The following is a 26,003-nucleotide window of genomic DNA, read 5'->3' as shown; positions in this document are numbered from 1 at the left end:
GTAGAAAGCCCAGTCTTTCTCCCGCGGAGCTGTGGGTGGTTTCAAACTACCGACCATGTGGATCACAAACCAATGCTTAAGTGCTTTATGCCCCCAGGGCTCCAACAATCAATCCATCAAATGTTCTAGAAGCACATAGTGGTGGCAAATGCACAATTCTGTGAATGTATTAAAAGCCACTGAATTGTCCATCTTAAATGAGTAAAATTTGACTGGATTTTGTCTGGAGCCCTGGTGGCACAAGTGGCTAAGTGCTTGTCTGCTAACTGGGAGATTGGCAGTTCAAGCCCATCAGCCACTTCATGGTAAAAGACCCGGCAGGCAGTTGACTTCGGTAAAGATTTATAGCCTTGGAAATGCATGGGGGCAATTCTACTCTCTCTCATGGGGTTGCCATAAATCACAATCAACTCCACCATGGGGATGGTTTTGGGGGGAGGGGGGGTTCTCAACATGGATGGAAAATGACACTTACAGGCAATAAGAAAATCTACTGCTTTGGACAGTGGGTGTGAGAGCCAGGCAACGTATGCACGAAGCAAGTTTCCAATGGGAAGAGCCCGGGCAGGGCGCCCCACGATGGAGCTGAGGCGTTCGGCATGTTCGTTGGTTCACATCCATTGGCGCCCTCAAACTTAATGTACCTAGCTTTGAAATGGGCACTGGCAACGATCTTATTTGTCTGTCGTCTTGGTGCGACTAAGTGGTTGGTCTCATCGACAAAACTTAACCTCTCGGTATCATTTGCGGCTCTTTCCTAACTTCAACTTGACATGTGCTCTCTCTCGTTGCTTGATCTTCTCAGGGTTGTGGCTCTGGTGATGGTGGCCAGAGGGTAGAGTACAGGTAGAAAGGGAGGAGGCAACCCAGAGGTTAAAGGTCATTTTCTGACGGTGGACGCACTGAAATGCTTCTCCCAGTTGAATACTGCAAATGCTTTGAAGGAGCTAGGAAACCTAAGCGCCCTGCCTTCATCCCTCCCTACACGGAGGTCATCTCCCCCTCCTTGCTGACCTTTCAGGGTCGCGTGGCATGCAAACAGCCGATGAAGAAGAGAACAGAGATCTTTACAAACATAACTCTATCACGTCCTGTTCATGATCATGCTATGCGGGGGTGTCACGCTGTTTGTGGGAAAATTCCATTATCTTCTTATTTTTAAGTTTTATGAATAGTTATCGTTTTTCTTCTTTTTTTAAAAATTGCTCATCGCGAAGTGGGTGAAGGTTTACAGAGCAGATCATCAGTTCCACAATCAACAATTCATACACATTTTGTTTCACCTCCATTCCCCTTCTTTCCCAAACCTTCTGGTCTCTGGCCGGGGGAGCCGGTGGCTATGCAGTGGGCCACGCAGTGATCCGCTACGGAAAGGGCAGCAGTTCAGCAGGCTGTTCATCAGGAGAGCGCGGAGACTCTCTGCCTCCGTCAAGACTGACAGTCTCCGGAAGCCCACAGGGGCAGTGCTACTTTATGCTATGGGGTCACTATGGGTCAGAATGAACTCGATCGCAGTGTGCTTGTCTTATTTCATTCTGAAGTGTGCTGTACGCCTCATTAGCAGCATTGTTCCCCTGATAGACCTTTGTTTGGCTGAAAATGGAGACATGGGGTGATTTCCAGATCTAAAGGGTGACTGAGGGCCATACGAGTCTTAGGGATTTTCTTAGTCTCTGTCTGACCAGAAAAAAACAAACAAACCTCCTTTATCTTTTAATACTCTTTTTCCATAAACTTTTTGAAGACCCTTCCTATTAGTCAATCTTGGAAACAGGGCAACTATGTACACAAGCTCTACTGATCTTTCTACTCACATCAGCCTCATGCCACGTTAAATGCTTTGTACATGGCTGTGTGTGGAATGCAGAAAAAAAGGGAGTGAAAAGATGGCTCTGGAAGCCTTCCCAGGCCTGTGTTCTCAGGTTCCCGGGGGAGCACAGCGCAACACGAATCTACTTGCAATAGCTTTCAACTGTGTCCGTGGTAGCAATGGTCACAGTAGCCATCACACTCATCAGAACAGCCCTGGACAGGCTCTGGCACCTCCGGGACAGGCCCTCGAGGAAAGGGCAGAAAATACATGGAAAGACCAGACACTAGGAACACGGCGGAAAACACGTTCGTTCTTCCCTGTAGTTCCAGTCTCCGGAGGGCGGATCCACTGCTCTGAGAAGATGCGAGAGAGAAAGGGGCAGTGACTGGATCCTCCAGCTGGTCAGTTTTCAGACGCTGGGTCAGGCTGGTCAACCCCGGCTCTATAAGTAGGCACGTGGAAGGTGCTAAGGGTACAGAAATAGACAGGCACCATCCTCACTGGGAGACTACTTGTAAAGGGAGAGAAAATCAAGCGGATCCCAGGAAGGCCTCAGAGAGAGTCGACATGTGAATCTGCCTTTACCTCCTCTGTACTCGCAGTAAGTGGACTGAAGGAAACACCTGTCTTACACTGCACCCCAACAATTCATGGGCTTCAAAAAACTCATGGGGGGTGGGGAGGAGGGGATATTAAAATATAATGGAACGTTTTTATTAACTTTTTGAAACCCCCCCTCATAAAAGAGAAAGCCTGTCATCGCATCCCGTGAAAGCATTAGTAATGTCGCATCGAAACAGCCTCCTCAGCCTTCAAGTGTTCTCAGGGTCCTTGTATCTCAAACAACTGTTCCTGCCACCATCCCTGGTAGCCAACCACCTCTCTGCCCCCTTCCCCCTCACTCCCAACTGCCTGTGAAAAAGAGGTTTGCAGCCGACGACACCATTCACTGGTGCTTCCCAAGAGCAATGACATGACTCATTTGGCGTCCCTCCCTTATTTTAAAGTACCTTAAATTACTCGCCAAATCTTTTAAAAATATATATTAGGTGAGTACATAAAAAAATTCAGATTCCGGCAGGGAGGAGACGAGCCAGTCAGGGTGCAGTTGTATGATGAAACATACAACTTTCCTCTAGTTCCTAAATGCTCCCCCCTCCCCACTATCATGATCCCAATTCTATCTTACAAATCTGGCTAGACCAGAGGATGTTCACTGGTACAGATAGGAACTGGAAACATAGGGAATCCAGGGCGGATGATCCCTTCAGGACCAGTGGTAAGAGTGGCCATACGGGGAGGGTGGAGGGAGGGAGGGTGGGTGGGTGGAAAGGGGGAACCAATTACAAGGATCTACATGTGACCTCATCCCTGGTGGATGGACAACAGAAAAGTGGGTGAAGGGAGACACTGGACAGTGTAAGATGTGGCAAAATAATTATTTATAAATTATCAAGGGTTAATGAGGGAGGGGGGAGCAGGAGGGAAGGGAAAAAATGAGCTGATACCAGGGGCTTAAGTGGAGAGCAAATGTCTTGAGAATGATGAGGGTAACGAATGTATAAATGTGCTTTACACAATTGATGTATGTATGGATTGTGATAAGATTTGTATGAGCCCTTAATAAAACGATTAAAAAAAAACCACTCAGATTCGGCTTGTCACATCTGTCATCACTGACCACATTTCTGTAAGGTCGTGGTTAGTCCGAGGTGAACAGAAATGCCTTTGTTTGGGTGCAGCATGCTGTGGTAGTTGCACAATCTGTGGTCAGTTTGAGACTTAAGAGTGAAGGGGTGGAGCTTAGCCTGTCAATGAGGTTGCAGCCTGATGACCTCATTTGGAGGCCCTAAGGAGATCAATAGCTCGCTGGAGGCAGAACATAAGCTCACTCCTTGCAAGACATTACAGAAAATGAGCCACATGGAGCTACACTGGTGGCAGTCAGAGCCCTGGGAGCTGAAGGAGCCACATGGAGACCCACACCAGTGTGGAGATGAGATGCTTCCACCACCACTGGATCCACAAGACTTTCCACCCACTGGCCTGTGATCTTCCTGCATTTGGCATTATTGCATGGCTGCATGAGTCTAAAGAGGACTTTATGGGCTAGTACTGGACATATGGGCTAGTTTGGACTTATGGACTTGATCTGGGCTGGGTTGCTTTCTTAATGTGTAATTACTCTTTATATAAAGCTCTTTCCTATACACATGAGGGTCTCTGAATCTGTTTCTCTAGTCTAGCCAGACTAACACACATGCTTTCCCAGTTTACCACTAGCCTACCACCCACACCTGGCCAACTTCTCTTAGTCCCTCAGCCCAGCCTAATCTGTAATGGTGAGTGTGCAGCTCTAGCTGGTATCCCAGCAGGGAAGGGCTAGGGAGCAGTCACAGGAAACCTCCTGGAGAGTGGGCCTGAGTAGTGCGGAGCATTGCCTCTTGGCTGTTTGAAACCACCTCCCCATCCCTGCCCCAATCTGTTCTCCCTCACGCTCACAGTAGGGGAAGAAGGTCTCTCACTCGGGTTGCTCCATCTTGTAACTCTCACCCCTGTATCCTGAGTGCTCCTTCCCCGACAACGCAGCCCCATTCTCTGACCCTGAGCTGCCTGTCCCCACGGTCTGAGAAGAGACTCCGTTGAAGATCAGCCTCCAAAGAGAGCGTCTGTGGAGGAGTGGCCCAGCCTCTCTGAGGCAACATTCCGATCCTAGACCAAAACCTGGTTCCCTCCTGGTTTCGGTGACATTTCTAAACATTTGGTACTTTTCCACAAGCATAATTGTGGACTTGACAGAATGCTTTGCCCCCAAAGAAGGTGACCTTTGAACCCTGAGAGTGGTGAGAAAGAGATTAAGCATCCGGAGGAAAGTCCCTGATTCTGTTGGGCTTTCCGTCGTCATGGAGAGGACACGTCGGCATGGCTAAGCACTCTGCTTCACCAGCCCAGGTGAGGAACGGCATTCCTTTACCCAAAGAACTTGGTCCTTGTCCCCAGTACCTAGGAAGTGGCTGGAGCATCTGTTGCCCGGAGGCCCTGAGAGGTTATGCTAATAGATGATTCATGTTAGATGGGCGCTGGCCATGCCAGGCAGACCCATCACTTGGCATCTGCCTAACTTCCAGAAAAGGGAGGGACCTAGGGATTTGATTCAATCGAGTGGGCAACGAGATGATCAATCAAGTCTACATAATGAGCCCAGTAAAAGTCCCGACACGGAAACTAGAGAAAGCTTCCTGGTCAGTGAATGACACTGATATATAAAGGTTGACAAGTCTCTGGAACAAGGACATTCTGACCTGAGAGGACCCTTCCAGACCTCACCTCGGCATCTCTGTTGGTTTCCATTTGTGTCCTTTATATTAAAATTGTGAAACAGTACATCTGGTGCTTTCCAAGTTCTATGAGTGATTCCAGTGAATGATTGACTCCAAGAGGGAAGTGGGAACCGTGAATTTGTAATAAGCAGATCAGAAGCTTTGGAGACCTGGGCCCTTCTGAATTTGTGGCTGGTGTCTAAAGTTTGGGGCAGCCTTGACAGTCTGAAAGACTGTACCCCTCAGTGTGTGGGATCCAACCCAGCTCTCAGTAGAATTACATTCGTAGTTGATGTAAGGGCTGGTGTTGGAAGAAGGCACAGATGTCTTAACATCTAACAAAGAAAACCTTTAAACTGCAAGAGAGCATTTCAGCTGACCTCTACACATTCCATTTATTTCCCAAGCAAACTGCTCATGTGGAAGTAATAGCTTCGGAAGTCGCCAGAGGGAAGGAAGAAGTGAGGACAGGGAATGAGTTCTGGTATGGGGTGGAGAAGTGGAGGCCAGTCCTGCTGGCGTCTGTCTGCTCTGAGTAAGTCTACCTACTGATCCTGTCTAGGGAACACCTACTCAGACCTTCTTACCAACTCCCATACCTTGTGTCGCCTTCCTCACCCTTAAGAGAGTCTAGAACTCAGGCGTCACTCAAACTACGGCTCGCGGGCCACATGCGGCCCACTGAGGACATTTATCCGGCCTGCCGGGTGTTTTTGCCCCATTTTGGTTTTTTACTTCAAAATAAGATGTGTGCAGTGTATAGGAATTTGTTCATAGTTTGTTTTTTTTAAACTATAGTCCGGCCCTCCAACGGGTCTGAGGGACAGTGAACTGGCCTCCTGTTTAAAAAACTTTTGAGGACCCCTGGCCTAGGTTGATAATTTGTTCAGAGACTACCAACAATCAATATTGATGGGCACACATCCTTCAATGGGCTTAACGAATGCAACTAAATCGGGGTGTGATCTTTCTCTCCGGGAGACTCTGGAACACTACTCCCAGCCCTTGCATATCTCCTGACCCCCAAGCACCTGGCCCCGGTCTAACCCTGTTCCTTCTAACAATTTGCCTGGTGCTCCAAGAGATCAAAGGGCTTCTAGAAATGGACCAAAACACAATCTGAGAGGTGACCCTTTTCTCTCTATCTTCTCGGGACTATCTTTTTCATTCTCCCCGTATCCCAACTCCTCCTCCCCACCTTCACACACCACCCAGGAGGACAAGAAGCTTCAAGGAGAGTTGGCATTAGCGTAAGTCCCTCTGAAGTACCCAGACCAGAGTCTCAAAGGTTTGAGCCTTTGCTTCATCCCTTGTCTCTGAGGACACTTGTCCCTGGACTGGGCTACTGTGGGAAGGCTTTGCTTACTGTGTGAAGCTGTACCTGTCCTAACAGCTCTAGGCATTGCTCACCTAGCCAACTCACTGGTCTCCTGAGCACCTCTTTCCTCACATAGCAGAGAAAAGCTACCGGAAAGTACTAGTACCGGCCTAGCTAGTAGTTCTTTTGACCAAGCAACCCGAGGCATTTTGTAGAATTCTGTGCCTAAAAATGTGCTAAAAACAATGCTGATTGCCTTTCTAGCAGATGACAGAAGAAGTCACCAAAGAGCCAAAGGCCAAGACTATAAAGGGCCTTAGCGATCCTAGCACGGGCCAGGATGCCCATCCCTCCGACAAGTACCCCCAGGAGGGGAGTTGCCCAGCAGTAGCTGTCAGTTAGGACTTCTAAACAATTTGTACCTTGGTTCTTTTCCACGCCCAGTCCAGATTCTGTGATTCTACACCTAGAAAGACCATCAGGCGGAAATGCCTAGAACATTAGAATCCCTGGCCAGTGGAAAGGAGCCGAGATTTCTTTCGCTGGGAGGACAGGCGTTTTATACAGGTAAGTCGCTCTGAGGCTGAAGAAGCCTTGGTGGCACAATGGTTAAATGCTCATCTGCTAACGGAAAGGCTGGCAGTTAGAACCCACCAGCTGCTCAGCAGGAGCAACCAGTCCCCACAAAGACCCCAGCCTTGGCAGCCCTCTAGGGAAATTCGACTCTGTCCCATTAGGTTGATGTGAGCTGAAAGGGCCTCATTGATAAAGGGTTGGGTTGGGTTTGGCTCATTTTGGCTTGGCTTGGCTTGGTTTGATGTGACTGAAATTCTCTACAACCAGTATGTGATGTTTTTTTGGTGAATATAATCAGGGTTAAAAAAAAAAAAAAAAAAGCTCTGTTGATGTAGTCAATTATGCACTGGGCGGCTAACCTGGAGATTGCCAGTTCAAAATCACCAGCATAAGGCTTTCTACTCCCGTGCAGAGTTAACGTCTCAGAAACCCCCAGGGGCAGTTTTTCCCTGTCCTACCCAGGGTCACTATGAGTCAGAATTGACTCAATGCCAGTGAGGTTTCCATCTTTTTGATGTCCACTTATCACTCCAATAACCCTCTTTTCCCAGCACTCCTTATCAAATTTTGATTTTCAACCTCAACTATGTTTTAATCCCTTTTCCTGTCAGTACAGATTCTGTGGGTGTTTGAAACTGGGTTTAAATGATTCCTGAAAGCTTGAAGTGGAATGCGGGCTTGTTAGGCAACTCAAGACAGGACTTTTTCCGCCAGCCTGGAAACTCCGCCTCTCAGCACGGAGCCTAACCTAGCTCTGCCAGGACAATGGAGTCCACTGTGCCCAATGATGTCTCCCAGGTAGACAAGAAAGAGCCCTGCTCCTGACAGCTAGCCACGGCTGGCTTTCACTTCGGCCAGAAGAACACGCTAAGTCCTTCAAACATAATAGTGCCTCAAAGGCCAAACTCCGATCATACATCAGTGCCTGCTCATGCCTCCGAGCATCTGTTCCAGCAACTCCTTCTATCTTGAATGTCCTCGGACTCCATTCTTTCTTAAATACCCAGTTCAAATGTCAACTTCTTTTTGAAGCTTTTCCGGACCCTCGACCCCGACCTCACTCCCACCCCTCCCCCATGTTCTCTGGCTGACTTGAACTCAACCTGATTGATGGCAAAAGGCCTCTTCCGCTCTGGAAAGACGTACTGCTCATAAGCTGTACTTTCTCAGAGGAGGCTGAGGGAAACGGTCAGGGCTCAGGCTACTGGAGGAGCCCCGGTGGAGGAGTGGGTTACTGATGGGTTGGCTAACCAGAAGGTTGGCAGTTCGAACCCAACAGCCGCTCCACAGAAGAAAGAGGAGACTTTCTACTCCCATCAAGACTGACTGTCTTGGAAACCTACAGGGGACAGTTCTCTCAGCCCTATGGAGTCGCTAGGAGTCAGAATCAACTTGCTAACAGTGAGGAGGCTGCTGGGAAAGTCTCTGTCGCTCAGCTTCCTCACTGGCAGCTTAAGGAGAATACCCCACCTTCATATTGAAAATAGGGGACCACTGAGAAGCCACCTACAAAGAACAGAGGATACCCTGAGGCTGAACGGGAACACTCTGGAAGTCTGAGTCAGGGTTTGATCTTTCTGGCTCCTCTCAGGCTGAACATTTCATTCCTCTTCCCTACTCGTTAGCTGACGTTGACCTCTACTTCCTCAAGAAAACAAGGTGAAACCTCAAAAAGCTGCTATCATAATCTCACTTCCCTTCCACCAACATCAGTGCAGGGCACACCACTCTGCTCACTCCCCACACAGGGCTCCGGTTCACACAAAGGAAAGCCGAGCTCCTAACATCACCAGGGTCCCTATGGCCTCTTGGATTTCACTTCAGCTCCTTGTTGTTCCCCTCTCTCTCCACCCAGCCCATTGTCTCCTCAAGCACACCAGGCACAGGCCTGTCTCAGGGTCTGCACACTTGCCGTACCCTGCAGCTGGGACATACTCCCTCCCACAAAGAGCCTGTCCCTCACCTCCTTTAGGTTGGGGGAGAATGTCTTCTCAATGATGGCCTCCGGTAACAATGTTCAACCCTTTCCTACCCTGCTATCCTCAAGAGTTTTCATCCCCTGTCCTGCTTTACTTTTCCCAAAGGCAGATATCGTTTAACCTAACCCAGGCAGCCCCCGACTGACGGCCTCTTTGAATCGTGACACAGTGCACTCCAGACAGCCGGTCTGGTCTCTCTGGAACCCTATGCCTTCCTGGGAGGAAGCGATGGGAAAATGCCCACGGGGGACCTGGAAAAAGCTGACAAGTGCTGTAAACACACTTAAGGCACTTAGTCCAGGGATATAAAGGAAGAGTTAGGTGATCAACCATAGACTTGATACTGCTGATGTCCACCAGCTCATAGATCATGTGAAAAGGAAAACTGAGTCATCGAGACTTAATGGATTTTAAAGAGGCAAGAAAGGATTATGAAAGAACTAGTGAGGAAGAGGAAGAGAAGTTGTTAAAATTGTTCACCGTGAAAGGATTAGCTGGAGTTTGCTCCTAAACTAAATCAGGGGCTTCAGTTGCTTGACAACACGGACCCAAAGGAAGACCACTTGGCCAGAGTTGCCAGGAAAGGGAGATGTTACAGAGCGAAGCATAAAGGGAAAATCACGTACTGGCACCGCTCACTAATTTTCAGACTAGACTAAGGTGACCAGGTTTTAACTTTGGTAAAGTGGGACACCAGCGGGACACCATTGATAAAACTCATATCCTGGCGAAATAGCCACATGGCAGCCGAAAACCGTACACCCTAGCTTGTCGTGCATTCTTTCCAAAAATCTGGACGTGGGGAAAATTGTTAAAATTGTTAAAAAGCAGAACTGTCCCGCCAAAAGCGGGACGTCTAGTCACCTGAGACTAGAACCATCCTCACTCTCACCAATGATCCTGACGATCCAGAAAGTTCTACAGGTGGAATTTCTACTGCATCTAGTAAAACGCTAACTTTGTCTGACTCTTCCTTGTCTAAGTGAATTTTTATTGTGTTTTTAATGGATGCAAGTGTATATTAAAATATAGCTATACAGTTACATATAATTTCAGCCTCCCCCCCTCCCAGGATTAAGATCGGATTTATAAAAACAATGATAACAAAAGGCAATGTAAAAAAAACTTTAAAAACAGAGGCACTCGACTTACATCTGAATCAACTTACACTGGTGTCCTTCGAAGGGAAGTCGGGGGCTCTTTGTGCTTTTCCTTCACACTTGTTTAGGATGCTTACGTCAGCGCTATGAGCCTAGGGATTTTTATATTTGTTCACTGCTCATCCCTAGAGCAGTCCCTGGCGCCCAGTGGACCCTCAATCAATATTCTGTGAAAGCAAATACATTGGTCACCACTCAGGCAGGCCTGCCGGTCACTATCAAGCTCCCTGAACGAGGTGGGCAGCTCGGGGAACCAGTTGTTCAGGTCTGTCTTTGGTCCCCACAAGCCTTCCTGGTAAAGAGTCTGTCCTACCTTCAGCAACTGCACATTCGAAACAACTCTCAAGCCGCCCACGTCCTCTGGGCGCCCGTAAGGCTGAGAGCAGGGGTGGCTTCAGTCCAAGGACTCCACTGAAACTGGTCCCTAAAAAGATTACAGTGACTGTCCTGTTGTAAAAGGCAATGGCCCTTTTAAAGGAGCTTCACAAATTATGGGACCTTCCTTTCCTGACGCTTCGGACCCTGCTGCTCAAGCACTGCAATGCAAGGACTATCAGCGGGGCACACACCCCTCGGAGGTGGCATGTCGCCATCAGCCTGGGACACCAGCCAGGCAAGACTGGGAAATACTGTAGAGGGAGCAGAGACACACAGGTTGAGTGCAGCTAAGGCTTTCAGTCACTCACTTCCTGGACCTTTCCAGAATGCCCTCTTCCCAGCCAGGGCCACGCGCTCTGGTCCTTGCCCGTGAGCAAATCCCCATCTGCCCGAGATAGAGAAGGAAGGAAGGAGCGATTCTCAAGTGCAAAATCAAAGGAGACCTTGAGTAAGCAGAGCTTTCCTAAGCGCCACACAAAAGCTCTACCCAAAATGAAAGCATTGATAGAGCAGACTAAGTTAAGAACTCATGGTAATGGGAAGGGGAGAAAGAACCTCTGTTCATCAAAACTACCCACTTGTGCATCAGAGAGTAAAAAAGCAACCTACTGAGAAGGAAAAGAGATGACCAATATGTCTAGACCCCAAGGGACTTACATCCAAGTTATAGAAAGATCTCCTACAATCAATAAGAAAATGGCAAACAACACAAAAGAAAACCAGCAAAAGTCAGAAGAGATTTCACCAGAGGAAACCCAAATGAACTAGACACATAGGAAACGGTGCTCGTTTGTTATCGAGGGAATTAAAATTACAGCCACAATGTAAAAACCGCAGCACACCCACTGACGATGTGAAAGAGCTGGAACCCTAGAACACTGAGTGCTGGTCTGTGAGTGCCAGCGCTTAGAAGAAGGGTGAGTGCTAAACATACCCAGCCCTGCACCCAGTTCTTTCCCTCAGGCATGGCCCCCAAAAAGTGTATACGCAGGGCTCCAAAACACAAGACGTCCAGGGCAGTACCGTTTGTGATAATGATAAACACAAAACTATCCACGTGCATATCAACAAAAGGATGGAAAAGAAAGTATGGCTTGTTGACAGAGTAAACCTTATACGGAGAAGAGAATGAGCAATCTATGGCTGTACCCAGCAACATGGAGGGATCGTGTAAACACTATGCTGCATGCTAAAACACATGCACCCAAAGCACAAAGACAGCAAAATGAACCTGTGCTACTGGAAATTAGGATAGTGACTACCCAGAGACGGCAGTAACTGGCGGAAGGTTCTGGAATATTAGTAATTTCTTGATTCGTGTGCTGGCGACCTGGGCTCAACGGTGAAACTGTATTGAGTACACACAGACGCACACATCCACGTGGTAAGTTACCCTTGAACAGAAATGTTTAAAGCAGCACACAGCCCAGCAGCTTTGGGAACACTGGATCCACAGAGCAAAGGGACCCACAAGGAAAAGTACAGAGGAACTCTCAAAAGGCAAGTTGTAGCCAGGGAATTGGGGCCGAGCTTCCCCTTCGTGGGAAGCCCTTGCTCTCCCAATGTTGGAAAGGAGAAGCAGCAAGCAGGCCCTCAAGGAGACGGATGGACGGACGGAACAAGTGCAGGGATGGCGCAGGATGGGGCAGTGTTTCGTTCTGTTGGTCGCTATGAGTCAGAACCCACTGGATGGCACCTCACAACAGAGGGACTGTGCAAAAGTTCCTGAGACGCAGGTAAGGACCGCTAAACTGAGGACGTTTGGGAACCGACGAGAGCAGGTGTTTTATTTTCCATCTCTCATCAAGAAGCCACGGGGGAGTTCCCAGAACAGGCCCAGCCCTGTCCCCAGAAGCAGGAGAGCACTCGGGTCTGTGGGTGGTGACACACTTCAGCGTGGCAGACCAAACAGCTGCTCCTCTGCCCGCGGGGCAGGGCTGCACATCAGTACGCCCTCTGTCTGCCACAGCCTGGCCCCTGGCTTCCAGGCTCACCTCTGAACCCCATCCCTGAAAAGCCCTGTTCAGCACCAACCTCATGAATAAAACCCAGAGCCAGCCCAGAAGCCAGCCCGCCAGCAGGGGACTTCCACACAGGCTCAGACTTGGGCAAGGCCCACAAACCAAACCCATTAATCCACAGAGGGAGGGAGGGAGGACTGGGAAGTGGGGAGTGGGCCTGAGATCCAATGAAAAGCCACCTTGGGCTTTTTTTTTTTTTAGTGGAGATTTGCATAAAAACAGGTTCTTTGTCCCCAGGGGGTTCCCGGACTGCTCCTCTCCCTTCCTTGCATTCTTCCCTGAAGTCATAATCCTCTATGGGTGACATCACAGCCGCTGATACAATAGTCAACTGTTGTGATGTCACAATACTCAACCTTTGTCATTTTAGGTGAGGGCTGGGAGTAGAAAATGGGACAGAGGGCAGGAACAGGATGAAATTATAAAACCAGAATTTACTTTTTCGTGCTAATTTCCCTCGTGATAAAGGACAGTGACTCAGAAAAGAAAAGAGTGACTGGCCTGAAAGGCCGTGTCTAGATTTGTCTGTATCAAGCTGGGGCGGGTTGGGGTGGGGGCGTGGATAGGAGACAGAAGGAAAGAAGTTTTCAATCCTATTATTTGCCAAATCAGAAAGTGCTATTGGTCTGGCCAAGACCAGGGCTTTGGAAATCTTTCCATCACCCGTCGCTTCGGGTCCAGAGTAAGCAGAGAAAAGCGGAAACATCACGAGAGCCTCTGAGCTGGAACATTCCCTAGAAATCAATGTTTGGAATACTGGCTCGTCAAGAGGCAGGTCTCCTGCGGAGTGTGTCCTGAGGACAGTGACCAGCATGGAGAGGGCACTGTGAGCGTGTCCGAGGAGAAATGACTAAAGGGACGCAGAATGTTTACCGTGGAGGAGAGAAGGTGATTGGAGCTGGGTGACCATTGCCTGGAGAAATGACAGGCTCTCCGTGTGAAAGGGGACTGGATTTGTGCTCTTTGGCCCCACAGAGAGATCTCAGGCAGTGAGAGGATGCAGGCAGGCCCAAAGGAGGAAGACCTTTTTATTCTTAAATTCTAGTTCAAACTACACATTTTGTTTACAATGACACCATTTCGTGAGTTCTGTTCTAAAGGACAAGGACTATCTTGTTCATTAGAGTAGCCCAGAAAGAGGAACCAGCACATAAACAAAACAGCCAACACCCACTACTGTCAAGCTGGATTCTGACTCTCAGAGACCCTAGGAGACAGGGCAAAACAGCTTCACGGGATTTTCCAGGGCTGCAAGTCTTTATGGAAGCAGACTGCCCTGTATTTCTCCCAGTGAGTGGTAGCTGCAACCTCTTGGTTAGCAGCCAAGCACTTAACCTCTGGTACTCCAGGGCTCCTTACTGGTACATTGCCGAATTTATTAGCATTCATCAAATAAATAATAGAGGACACAGTTGAATTGCCTGCTGATGTTGTTAAGGAAGCTTGTTTACAAGGTTCACTCACTCAATAAGTAGCTTTTGAACCCCTATTATATGCCACTCACTGAGTTAGGCGCTGGAAATACTCCGGTGAAAGCAAATAAGGTAGGCGGGCATGGGTGGCATCTAAGTGCCCTTCCAATAGATTCCTTGATTCTTGAAGTTTGACTAGATATCTAAACCCGAGGAAAGATGACCCCAAGAGCCATAGGTAACCCCTACCTCCCCACCACCTCCAACTACCACCATCACCAAACCTAGAGTTCCTAAACTTACTGGGCTTACCACTTCCTTTTCAGGAAAATAAAATAAAATATTCAACGAACCCCTAGCAATTAAAAACTTTTGTCTGATAGCCCATACTCCAGGATAAAGTATAGGGATCTCATTCCGTGTCGCTTTGGGAAGCACTTTGGCTGCCTTCTCAGCCGAGGAGAGATGTCATGCTAAAATAGCACGGTACTGGGCTGGACCAAGGAGAGCTACAGGCCAGGGCATTTGTAAGTGCCGGACCCACATTCCCTTCACCATGCATGCATAGGTACGCTGCATAGACGGCTACACAGCTCGGCTGCACCCCAGTGTTGAGCAAGCAGAAAGGCTGGCTGATAGCAAGGTGCTCTGCTCCCCTCTGTGCTGCTTCAAAGTGTCCAAGATGAACCGGTTACTATCCCCAGGAAACCGTTCAATCCACAAATTAGAGATTCCCCTACGCAATGGTCCACTTAAACCGGGCATTTTCCAATGTGGTTTGTAAGTTTGTTCTGAAGACAATTCCCAAAGAGAAGTCGAATCCCGAGGTGACCAGAGTTGTTTAGTGGGTCAGAACCAACTCCATAACAACAACAACAACTAACCAACAACACCACCACCATAGGTACAGGTAACAATCAGAGGCGATGGCCACAGTTTGCATTATCCCCACTTTGTGGAAGCATGAAGAATGGGCCCCCTCCCCTCCTCTGCACCCGCTAGACTGCTCACCCAGCAGCCCCCAACACACTCAAAGCCACCCAAGTCACCGCTGACTCAGGGCATCCCGCTTGGTAATGAGGGATGACATGTCTCTAAGCGCTTGTATATGTATTCATCTTTGCAGCCTATAATTAGGCATTTTTGAGGGATGTAGCTGACTCGTGGTTCTGTGGGATGACCTATAATTATTTGTAGAAGGCATCATGGTCAATCCCGGCAAGGACCAGGCTTAAGTACCATGAGCTCAGACCTCAGGAGGCGGCTCCAGGGAGCACTGGTTAACAATGTGCCTCAGCAGGGCCACATCGCCCCTCCTCAGCTGCACACGGTTATATTCCTCCTCCTCACCCTCTGTCCCCCTTCTTCCTGATCACTGACTCAAGACAACTCCCTCCCCATCTCTGCGGGTACACTCACAGCCCGAGCCAAACAAGCCAGCCGTGGCACACATTGCTGGACACAGTCTCCATGGCCAAGGTAACAGCTATGAAAAGCAAATCCTGAAAACTCCCCCTGCATTTCTCACCTGAGACGCAAATCGGGTCTCATGCGGTGTGCAGCTGGGCTGGCTGAGCCTGCTCGCTGCTCCTGAGTGCCCTGCATACTCTTTTCCCATGCAGATGACCACCACCCAGGGTGCCCACTGCCCCTGCCCCTCTCAGCTAGGAAGGAAGAGTTGGTTTAGCCTAGATCTACCCCTGGAGGTGTTGCACATATTAGGGGGTATGAAAAAAAAAAAACCCCAGAAGCCCACAGAAATTTTTTTTCAAAGCTATGCATTAAAATTTTTTTTTTACAAAACACCTTATCGGAGGGAGGGGAAAAATGAGGACCTAATGTCGGGGGTTTAAATGGAGAGAAAATGTTTTGAGAAACGATGTACAAATGCGCTTTACACAATTGATGTGTGTATGGATTGGGATAACAGTTGTATGAGCCCCTAATAAAATGTTAAAAAAAAAAAAAGATTGTTATGATTCAAAACAAAAAAAACCAAAAACACCTTATCACCTTCAAAGTACTCTCCATTACACTTAATCCATTTGTCAAATCTGGGATTCCATTCTTAGAAACATTTTTCAAACAGCTGTTTGGATGGCTGACAACACCTCCCTCGTTTTTTTCTTCACCTCTTCTATATCCTCAAATCTCTGTTGAAATTTGCATTCACAGAAACAAAAACAAGTTGCACAGAGTGAGGTCGGGTGAGTAAGGTGCGTGGGGCAAGAGAGGCATGCTGGTTTTTGCCAAAAACTGGTGCACTGAGGTGGCTGCGTGAGCAGGTGCATTGTTGTGGTGGCAAAACCAGTCCCCATCTGCCACAAATCAGGCCTTTTTTGGTCACACACTGTTAGACAATTGTTTCAGAACCTCGAAATAGAAAGCTTGATTAACAGTCTGACCTGGTGGAATGAACTCCAAATGCACTATGAGTCAACATTTCCATCTGTTTGGGACATTGACGGACATCCAGAATGAGGTTTGCCATCAATTGACATTTCACCTTCTTTGAACTGAGAAAACCACGAGTACACTCTTTTTCCCCATAGCGCTGTCCTTGTAAGCTGCATTCAACATCACAACAGTTTCTGCGGCATTTTTCCTGAGCAGGAAACATTTCACAGGTGCACACTGGTCTCTGAAATCGGCCATCACAAAAAGTGAGATTGGAGTGAAACTGCTTTCACAAAAAAATTCACGGTGACCAGAGAGAACCTTCCCAGAAGACGCCACTGGGTGCACTAACTCAGAGCGAGTTGCTAGATGCCTGTCTAGTAGGGGAAAATGCAGACTATGAAAACCCCACTCAGCCCAGCGCAATTTTATTTGGGGTGGGGGGTACCCCTTCGTAGACATTTGGCTCCAAAAGAAAACCGGTTTGATTCTGTCCTGACCTGAATACAATCAAAGAATTGGTCCCTTAGCCAGCCTGACGCAGCCGTGAAGTACTCCTACGGCCCACACTCCGCACAGCATACTCTTAAGTTCAAGCCCAGTATCTCAACCACAAATACTCTCGGTGGTTCCCTTCTTTCCCGGTGCCAGCTTCAAAGCACTCTAGGGTGTTTTCATGCTTCTCAGAAACACTTTCACATGGTATTTTGTGTGCGTCTCCCAACAAGCTCAGGAAGTTACACTCAGTAGACATTTTCTCTGTTTTACAAAGGAGGGGCAAAGGCTCAGGGAGGCTATGTGGCTTGCCCCGTGGTCACTCATCTAGGAGTGGCATACCCAGGTCTAAAACCATGGAGTAACTCCGTGACCAGCTTCTTCATATGCCAACAACCAACCTTCAGTGAGATGGATCGTTGCGAAACAACGGACTGAAAAAAGAAAATTAAGTAGATGACGCAAGAGTGGATATTTCATTCTGCTAGACTACACGAGGCTGCTATGAGTCAAAGGCAACCAACCTGGTTCACAGTAAGGGTTCTCAGTAGTCTCACCAATACCACCCAGAATCCCGAATTCCAAATCTAGAGTTCTTTTCCCTCTGTCTTGCTGTAGCTTTTCAGAGATTTCTCAGAAACTAGTTCTACCTCAACTTGAGGTCCTTTCTTCAGTCTAGACCCAGTCCCAGTCCTTATAATTTGTCTGACTTCCTGGGATCCATCTTGCCATTCCACAAGCTTCTTTACACTTTTGTTTGTACACGTAAACGCACGCACACACACTCGGGTCCCTTTGTCTCCTGGCTTGAGATGTCACTGATTCTGTGATTGCTACCATGCTGTGGCTTGCCCTCCCTACTGTACTTCACTTCAGCTCATAGCCAATGCTTCAGTCACCCACTGCCTTCCTTCAACCATCATTTAGGGAATACCTACTTTGTACTAAAGGAAGCTTTGTGACACTGTGGATTAGGCATTGGGCTGCTAACCACAAGATTGGCAGTTCAAATCCACCAGCTGCTCCACAGACAAAAGATGAGGACATCTACTCCCAGAAAGATCTGCAGTGTCTGCAACCCTACATAGGGCCCCCATGAGGCGCAATGGATTCCCTGACAGTGAGTGTGGTTTGGCACCAAGCAAAGTCTTGGGGGAGATATTCTAGATCCCGGGGGGAAATATTTTTGCTCTTCAAAACATACCAAATGAAAAGGATTGAAACAATGGGAGAAAAGCACGGATCATGAGTAACCTCAAAGGACCGGCATTAAAATAACAGCCGGAGGGCAGCACCAAAGTGATCGGAGACGTTAGTGCTGAACTGAGTGTCAGAAACTGACTGGAGCTCACAACACGCACGGGGGCATAAACACCACTCACTGCCACCGCGTCCTTTCCCGCTCACAGAGACGCGACAGGGTACAGCAGAGCTGCGCCTATGGCTTTCTGAGGCTGTTTAACTCTATGGAAGCAAACAGCCTTTCTCCCATGGAGTGGCTGGTGGGTTTGAACACTGGCCTGGTGGTGACCAGTGCTTACCCCACAGCACACCATAATCTCAGAGTGCTGACATGGGGAGGGAGGGGAGGGTACTACAGCGCGAAAGAGACAAAGAAAGAGGAAGGCGGGCAAGAAGGAGGAGCAGAGAGAAGCTGAGACACTCAAGAGATTCGATGGGAGACAGAGAGCGAGCAAAGTGAAGCAGAACAGCAAGGGGACGCCGGGTTTCTGGACTCTCGGCTCCCTCCGTCACCGAAGCCGCGGGAGCATCGTCAAGCGGCTCCCTCTGAACGCATCTGCCTTTCTGTTAGCTGGGTGGCAAGCCTGCCTCCTTGGGTCTGCTTACAGGGTCCCAATCTTAAACTCGAAATCCTTTAACCATTGTTTTCTGTCTTCCCCTCCCCTAGGAAAGAAGAGCTGTTTATCCCAATTTCATTCCTGCCCCGCTCTGAGCCCTGGGCTTTGGTGCCAATGCTTTACACAAATCCAGCTTCACGTCTTGAGTGAAATATAATTTCATAGGAATGCAATTCTGGAATGATCTCATTGAAAAAGCACATCTAGCAAAGGCCATGAGCAAACTTCAGGCCAGCCCATTCACACCCAGAGCCAAGGAGCTTGCAGACCCCGTTGCCTTAAATGGAGAATGTGCCTGGGACCCAAAGCAAGGCACATCAGCTGCTCACAGACATCATCCGGCCCAGAGCTAGCTAGCTGGCCAGCCTGCCTGCCTGCCGACCAAGGCCTGGGTCAGAGCAGCAAGCACCATCACATGGGGCAGAATTGAGAGAACACAAAAGCAAATACACCTCCCTGCCTAGAAGCTTCCTATAGCCCCAGGGAGGGGTCTGGCTCCAGGCCATAAAACACCAGCTGACACAATGCACAACCCCATCAGACAGAAGACCAAGAAAGAGAAGCCAAGTTGCTAGGAGTCCTCGCCAGAGCTACCTGTCTTCCCTAGCTCTCTGATACTCAAGTATTATCCAACCCCAATGAGGGGGGGAGGGGGAGTGCACAGGGTATTCTACTCTGAAACTAGACTGCCCAACGCAGACTTAGCCCAGTTCAGCTGCACTACGAGTGGAACTAGAGAAGAAATACCAGACCAAACTTTCAAAACGCACAATTGAAAAATCACCAAGTTGGATCTTTGGAAAATACACCCTCATTCCAAATCTGTACCCCCAACTCCCAATAAATATTCATAAATACAACTAGGTGGGGCAAAAAAAATCAATGGCTTACAAGAGCTACAGAACTCTCTGTACTATCTTTGTAACTTGTTTGTAAACCTAAAACTATTCTAAAATCGAGAGTCGATTCCAATGAACGGCTCGCCATGGGTTCCTCTACATGGAGTCACGAGGAAAGGGAGGTCTGTGGGGAAGGACTTCAGCTCTGCTCCTCCTAGTTATGACGCTTTGGATGAGTGACCTCACCACGCTAAGCCTCAGTTTCCTCATCTGTCAAACAGCAGTGACAGTTTCAACCGCAAAGTGCTAGTGTACAGATTAAGGAAGATATTACAGCAAAAGAATTACCACAATAGCCACATACAGCAGGCTCTCAATAAATCGTCTCCTTATCATCACCCTCATAGTTGGTCACTCGTTCTCTTGCCCTACCCCAAACTGCTTCCTTCCTGAGTAGCAGCTGTCTCTCAAGTTCCGTGAGCCTTCACTTTACCGTGAGCTCCCGGCAACCATAGTCACAGGCCCGGACAGCCACACCTCAGGCCTGCTTGCCTTTATGGTAGATACCCTTCAGCCTGACACTTTCACCCCCAAATAATCAGTTGACATAAGGTCATCTGATAGGAAGTTCTGACTAGTGCAAGCACGTTTGTTGACAGAAACCTGCTCTCCTTTCCTTCAATAAGTGCCAATGTCACCGCCATTAGCTTTCCTGAAGTTCACTGGGTCAAACCGAAAGAAAGCCAGAAGTTGACAGAGCTGCGCTTTGGGGAATGATTAGCTCCCCGATTCCCCACTCTAAGCAGCCTTCTTTCAACCCCCCCAGCCCCCACCCCACCCCCACCCCCCACCCCCAGACCTTACGCCTCCCTCCCGCCCAAGACCCATTTGAAGCTGGGCTGCTACTAAGCTGCAAACCACCAAGTCCATGGACAAATCACCCAAAGCCAAGAAACAAGTCCCAAGGATGGGCATACAATTGCCCCCATCCCTGGGCCCCAGAATCTCAATCTTAGCCACCCTGACTCTTGGGTTCATGATGGGGTATCTACTTTCTCCTAGGAAGAGCAGGGCCAGTGGACAGTTCAGGGGCCCCACCCTTGCCTGATGAGACGAAGGGAAGAGTAAGGTGAAGAAATGTATGGCTCTCGTGTCACGTTATCTTTTTGAAAATCACTCACAGAGAGGGCAGATCCTTAACAAAACTCTCTCAAACCAGAGAAAAGTTCTAGCTTACCCTGAAAACTGGGTGTCCAAATAAGGGAGCAGTCAGTGCTACAACAGTTAGCTTGTTTCAACTCTGCAAAGTCACAAGAGGGAGGCTGTTCCCAGGCCCAGGACTCCACTGACAGGTTGTAACCTCTTGAAGCGCTAATGGGCACATTCTAGTGGCTAATCCCTCTGACCTTCCAGATGGCTGCAAGGGGACACACCCAGCTGAGGCCCAAGGACATTAATTCCTGGCAGGGAACATGCGAAAACTCAACAGACCCAGCGGAGCCAGATAACAGCCCCAGCTCAAGCCGCTCAAGGACAAATTTCAGGAGGCTGAGCTGAGGAAGACAATGTCCTTGGAGCCATCTCTTACTTGGTTTTCCTAACCCACCCAAATATAAAGAAGCTGAATATGCTTCTTTGGGGCCAGCATCTCATACTTAAGCTAATGCAACGACCTGTAATTACATATAATAAAGGGTACGTTCCTAAGTGCCGAGCCATGGAAAACACTAAGTAAATATCAATTCTTACTATTATCAACAATATCAAGGAGCAGGAAGATGGCGCAAGGCCAGGTGATGCTTCCCTCTCTTACACAGTCACCGTGAGCTGGAGTCAACTTGATGGCAGCTAACAACATGACTTTGATGACAAAAGCCCTTGAATTCATAATGAATCGTAGTGTCACTTTGCGGCAGAGAAGACCGATCTCAAAGGGTCACCTGGGCCATCCAGGTAGACAGGGGCATATGCTTTCTCCCACAGAGTGGCTGGTGCGTTTGAAATGCTGACTTAGCAGCTGAGGGACTGGCCACTGCACCCCCGGACTCCTTAGTGTGAACTCTCCTTTATCTTTCATGTCCTGCTATCAAAGAATAAGCACCCCGAAAGGAGCCCTACTGGCAGAGCCTCACTTACTGAAAGTGAGGGGGACTTGAGCAAGCCCTTGCTGAAAATGATCCAGGATGGCAGCCTTCAGTCTGGATGGCAACTCAGTGACATGGAGACCCAAATCCTCACAACTGGACCAGTAGGTAACACACGGAGAAAAGGCTGAGATCAAGGATCTCGTCTGGCTTGGATCCACAATCATGATCATGGAAGCACAGCAGTGGAGACCAAAAGAGGCGTTGCATACGGATCATCGGCTGCACAAGACCTCTTTAGAGTGTGGAAAAGCTAGGATGTTGCTTGGAGGACTAAAGTGGGCCTGCTCCAAGCCACGGTGTTTTCCATTGCTTCCTATGCGTGTGAAAGTTGGTCAATGAAGGAGGAAAGAAAAACGGGTGCATTTGAATTGTGGTGCTGGCAGAGAACATTGAAAGTAGCACAGATGGCCGACGGGACAAACAAGTCTGTCTTGGAAAAAGTGTGGCCACAGTTATCCTCAGAGGTAAGGATAGTGAGATTTTGTCTCATGTACTTTGGACATGTTGTCAGCAGAGACCAGCAAAAAGAGGAAGGCCCTGGAGATGGATTGACAGAGTGCCCGCAACAACAGCTCAGGCCTAGGAACAAGGGTGAGCATGGTGCAGGCCCGGCAGTGTTTGCTTCTCTGTGCATAGGGTCACCATGGGTCGGAGCCAACGCGACGGCCCCTAACAACAATTGTAACGCAGCTACCTCTCTCACACTCGAGAAAGTCTATCAGAATCCTAGTCATAGTCCTCTGGTTCTACAGGCACAAGCCTGCAGACCTTCCGCATTATCCAACTAGGTAGCCAATGTAGACATCCATGAGCTCCTGTAATAACACACCTCACAGCTGGTCCTAAGCCCAGCAGTGAGTCACAGTCCCTAGAGAGAAGCTGTGCTCTACGTTTTCCACATAGACAGCCCTAGGTTCCCTTCCTAGGAGAGCCGGCGGGGCTACCTAGTTAGAAATGAGACCCTAAGGGAGATTTATAACCATAATCACAAGGGACAATCCTAATTTACACACACACACACACACACACACACACACACACACACAAACACACACACCACCTGGGCAGTGGAGAACCATGCTGCTAAAGACCAAAAATGCTAGAGACTTAGTATTGATTTGAATATTCCTGAGGCCTGTCACAGGCAGTCCAAGAAATGGCAGAAAGACTGCTGAAGCCTAAAAGCCCAGCCAGGAGAGCTACTTCACATATCCACACTGGTGTCGGAGAACTCACAAGCCAAGAACACAGAGCGATGCATGCTGGGAGGTGCTCTAAAATTCAAGTCCATTTTGATACTTCCCCCCAGAACAACAGAACCCGAGGAGAATCTCCAGATGTAGTCTTAACCATTTTGTTGTTTCATCTCTGTATTGGAGATGAAATGGAGACGCCATAGTCTTCGTTATTGCCCATCTTCATCACAAGCGATCTGAACTTCAAATCTCCAAAGGATCCTCTTTCACATAAGACTCATCTGTTCTGTCATACAGCATAAATGATTCAGCCTCTTGCCAGTCTGAGGACCCTTCCCAGTGAGGCTAACTCCATCTCTGGGTCCATACTAAATGACCTCACGCTTGTAGAAGCTCATCCAAGACACCAGTCATATGTTTAAGTGTGCACCCCTAGGGTGGTTCTAGTTCTAGACCGCAGGACAGACAGAAAGGTCAGAGCCGCTGTCAATCAATGTGCACTCCCTCCACGTGAGCACTGAAAGGGCCCAACGAGCAAAGCCTTCAAGAAAGGGCAGAACACGGCTATCAAAAGATACAGCGTCTGGGGTCTTAAAAGCTTGAAGGTAAACAAGCGGCCATCTAGCTCAGAAGCAACAAAGCCCACATGGAACAACATATCAGCCTGTGTGATCACGAGGTGTCGAACGGATCACTGAAGACAAATGGGTGCATAAGCAAATGTGGCAAAGAAAGCTGATGGTGCCCGGCTATCAAAAAGGATAGAGTCTGGGGTCTTAAAGGCTTGAAGGTAATCAAGCGGCCATCAAGCTCAGAAGCAACAAAGCTTACATAGAAGAAGCACACCAGCCTATGCGATCACGAGGTATCGAAGGGATCAGGTATAAGGCATCATCAGAATAAAAAAATCTTGCCATAGTGAATGATGGGGGGAGTGCGGAGTGGAGACCCAAAGCCCATTAGCAGGCCACTGGAGACCCCCTTGCAGAGAGGTCTCGGGGAGGAGATGAGCCAGTCAGGGTACGATGCAGCAATGATGAAAAATACAACTTTCCTCTAGTTCCTAAACGTTTCCTCCCCGCTCCCACTATCATGATATGGATTCGACCTTGCAAGTCTGGCTAGACCAGAGGAGGTACACTGGTACAGATAGGAACTGGAAACACAGGGAATCCAGGGAGGATGATCCCTATAGGACCAGTGGTGTGAATGGTGATACTGGGAGGGTAGAGGGAGAATGGGTTCGAAAGAGGGAACAGATTACAAGGAACTATATTTGACCTCCTCCCTGGGGGACAGACAACTGAAAAGTGGGTGAAGGGAGACGTCAGACAGGGCAAGATATGACAAAATGACAATTTATAAACCATCAAGGGCTCATGAGGGAGGGGGGAGCGGGGAGAGAGGGGGGAAATGAGGACCTAATGCCGGGGGCTTAAGTGGAGAGGAAATGTTTTGAGAATGATGAGGGCAATGAATGTACAAATGCGCTTTACACAACTGATGTGTGTATGGATTGTGATAAGAGTTGTATGAGTCCCTAATAAAATGATTAAAAAAAAAAAAGAAAGGGCAGAACAGAAAGGGAGAAGCCACCGTCAGGCCCAGATCACCAGGGTGTAGCTTGGAGGAGTGTGTGCCGGAGCCTGGATCTGGACCCAAAGGTAGCAAGCAAGCAGCCAGCCTTGGAAGCCGACAGTAAATACCCAGGCAATATCATCGTCTCCTTGCCAAGGCTCCCCCAACTCAGCGACTTGACTGCAGGCTTACTCCCGAAGGCTGGAGAAGAGCAAGCCAGGGCACACTGAGCGTCTTTAGAGTCTTAGTGACACATGTTCAGTCCTCTTCCACCGTCTCCACGTATGTGTCCAGATGCGTGTATGCCTGTGTTTTAGTTACACTACCCCTGTCTGTTGTTAGCAACAGAAACAAAGTACTTTAAGGTAAAGAAGTCAAGCCTGCCAACTGGCTTGCTGCTCCTCGGCCTGCTTCCAGCTCAGGGAAGAGGGTGATAAAGGGCCCTTCTAGCTCCAACCTACCACAGCCACCTATAGCTCTCATGGATACGGCTTCTGGAAGGCACAGCGCCAAGTTGGCTTCCAGTCAGTCAGGGCTGTGAGGGGCCCCTCCCATCACCCCCCACCTCCTCTCCTCTCCTCCCCTCTCAACTGGAGGCCACCGGGACCACCTCCTTCTCTCACCTGCCTGCATGCTGACCAATATCAGAGGCAGGGTTTTAAAAGACAATTCAGGAACCCCAGGCTCCTGCTTTGGGCACTGCCTTCCCAAACTCAGGCTCGGAACTGCCTGAAGCTGAGCTTTACTCTCAGGTTCTTTGCCATCTGCACTTTTTCTGCTACCGGCAATCTTCCAAATGGCAGTTATCCGCTCTCTCGATAAAAATCAATAGCAACTGCTGAGGACCACTGTGCTTGCAGCAGATAGGAGGGAAAAAAAGGTGAGGCCTCATTCTTGCACCCCAGGATCCTGCCGTCTACCTTCTGGAAACGAGACATAAGTCTAAGCCCTTAGAAGATGGGACAGAGACTCTCAGATCTAGGGAAAAACGCTGGAGGGGGAGGGGGCTCAAAGGTCAGGACAGGACCCGAGTAGGAGAGAAACCGAAATGTGAGCCAGCCCTTCAAGGACAAAGGTTAGTCAGGCAGAAAGGAACAGAAGATTTTTTGAGATGAACAGTCTGATTATGTGTCAAGGTCAGAGAGAATGGCAATAGCGGGTTCCCGGTGTTTTCCCCACATCCACCCGAGGCTCAGCGCCAGGAAGTGAGGAGGAAAGAGATGGGCCTGATTTGAAAAGAAGTGCCTCACACCTCAGTCATTCTACTTTCCCATCCCTCTGGCAAAGACATGTTCAGTGTTTCCGTTTTCTGTACTGTTTTGAAATCCCGGAAGTGCATAGAATGTAGCCAGTCTAATTCCCTAAGCCCCCAAATCATCCTGATGGAAATCCAGGTACTCAATAATCCTGGCTCCCCAGTTGCTACGTGCGTCAGCAGCGGGGTTCATTCCTCTGCTGGCTCCAGTCAAGCTGCTCGTCTGATTCCTTAGTCATTAGAAGGGGGGGGGGGAGGGG

General features: G+C 48.8%; 1 protein-coding gene across 7 annotated transcripts in view; it reads right to left on the bottom strand.

Annotated features, from left to right (window-relative positions):
- The window catches only part of DENND2B (DENN domain containing 2B), a 201,060-nt gene that overhangs the window by 57,904 nt on the left and 117,153 nt on the right, over positions 1-26,003 (bottom strand). The window contains exon 1 of one of the 7 annotated variants that reach the window (XM_045290877.1): positions 10,175-10,191. The exons of the other annotated variants lie outside the window; for them this stretch is intronic. The gene's annotated coding sequence lies outside the window, so the exon portion shown is untranslated. Of the gene's footprint in view, positions 1-10,174; positions 10,192-26,003 lie in introns of those variants that run through there. 7 annotated transcript variants of the gene reach the window in all.

Source organism: Echinops telfairi, unplaced genomic scaffold (assembly GCF_000313985.2).
Source record: "Echinops telfairi isolate 266 unplaced genomic scaffold, ASM31398v2 ScPeMD7_60;HRSCAF=208, whole genome shotgun sequence".
NCBI classification, from domain to species: Eukaryota; Metazoa; Chordata; class Mammalia; order Afrosoricida; family Tenrecidae; genus Echinops; species Echinops telfairi.
The sequence above is the reverse complement of the archived record's forward strand: the minus strand, read 5'-3'. Positions and strand labels throughout refer to the sequence as shown.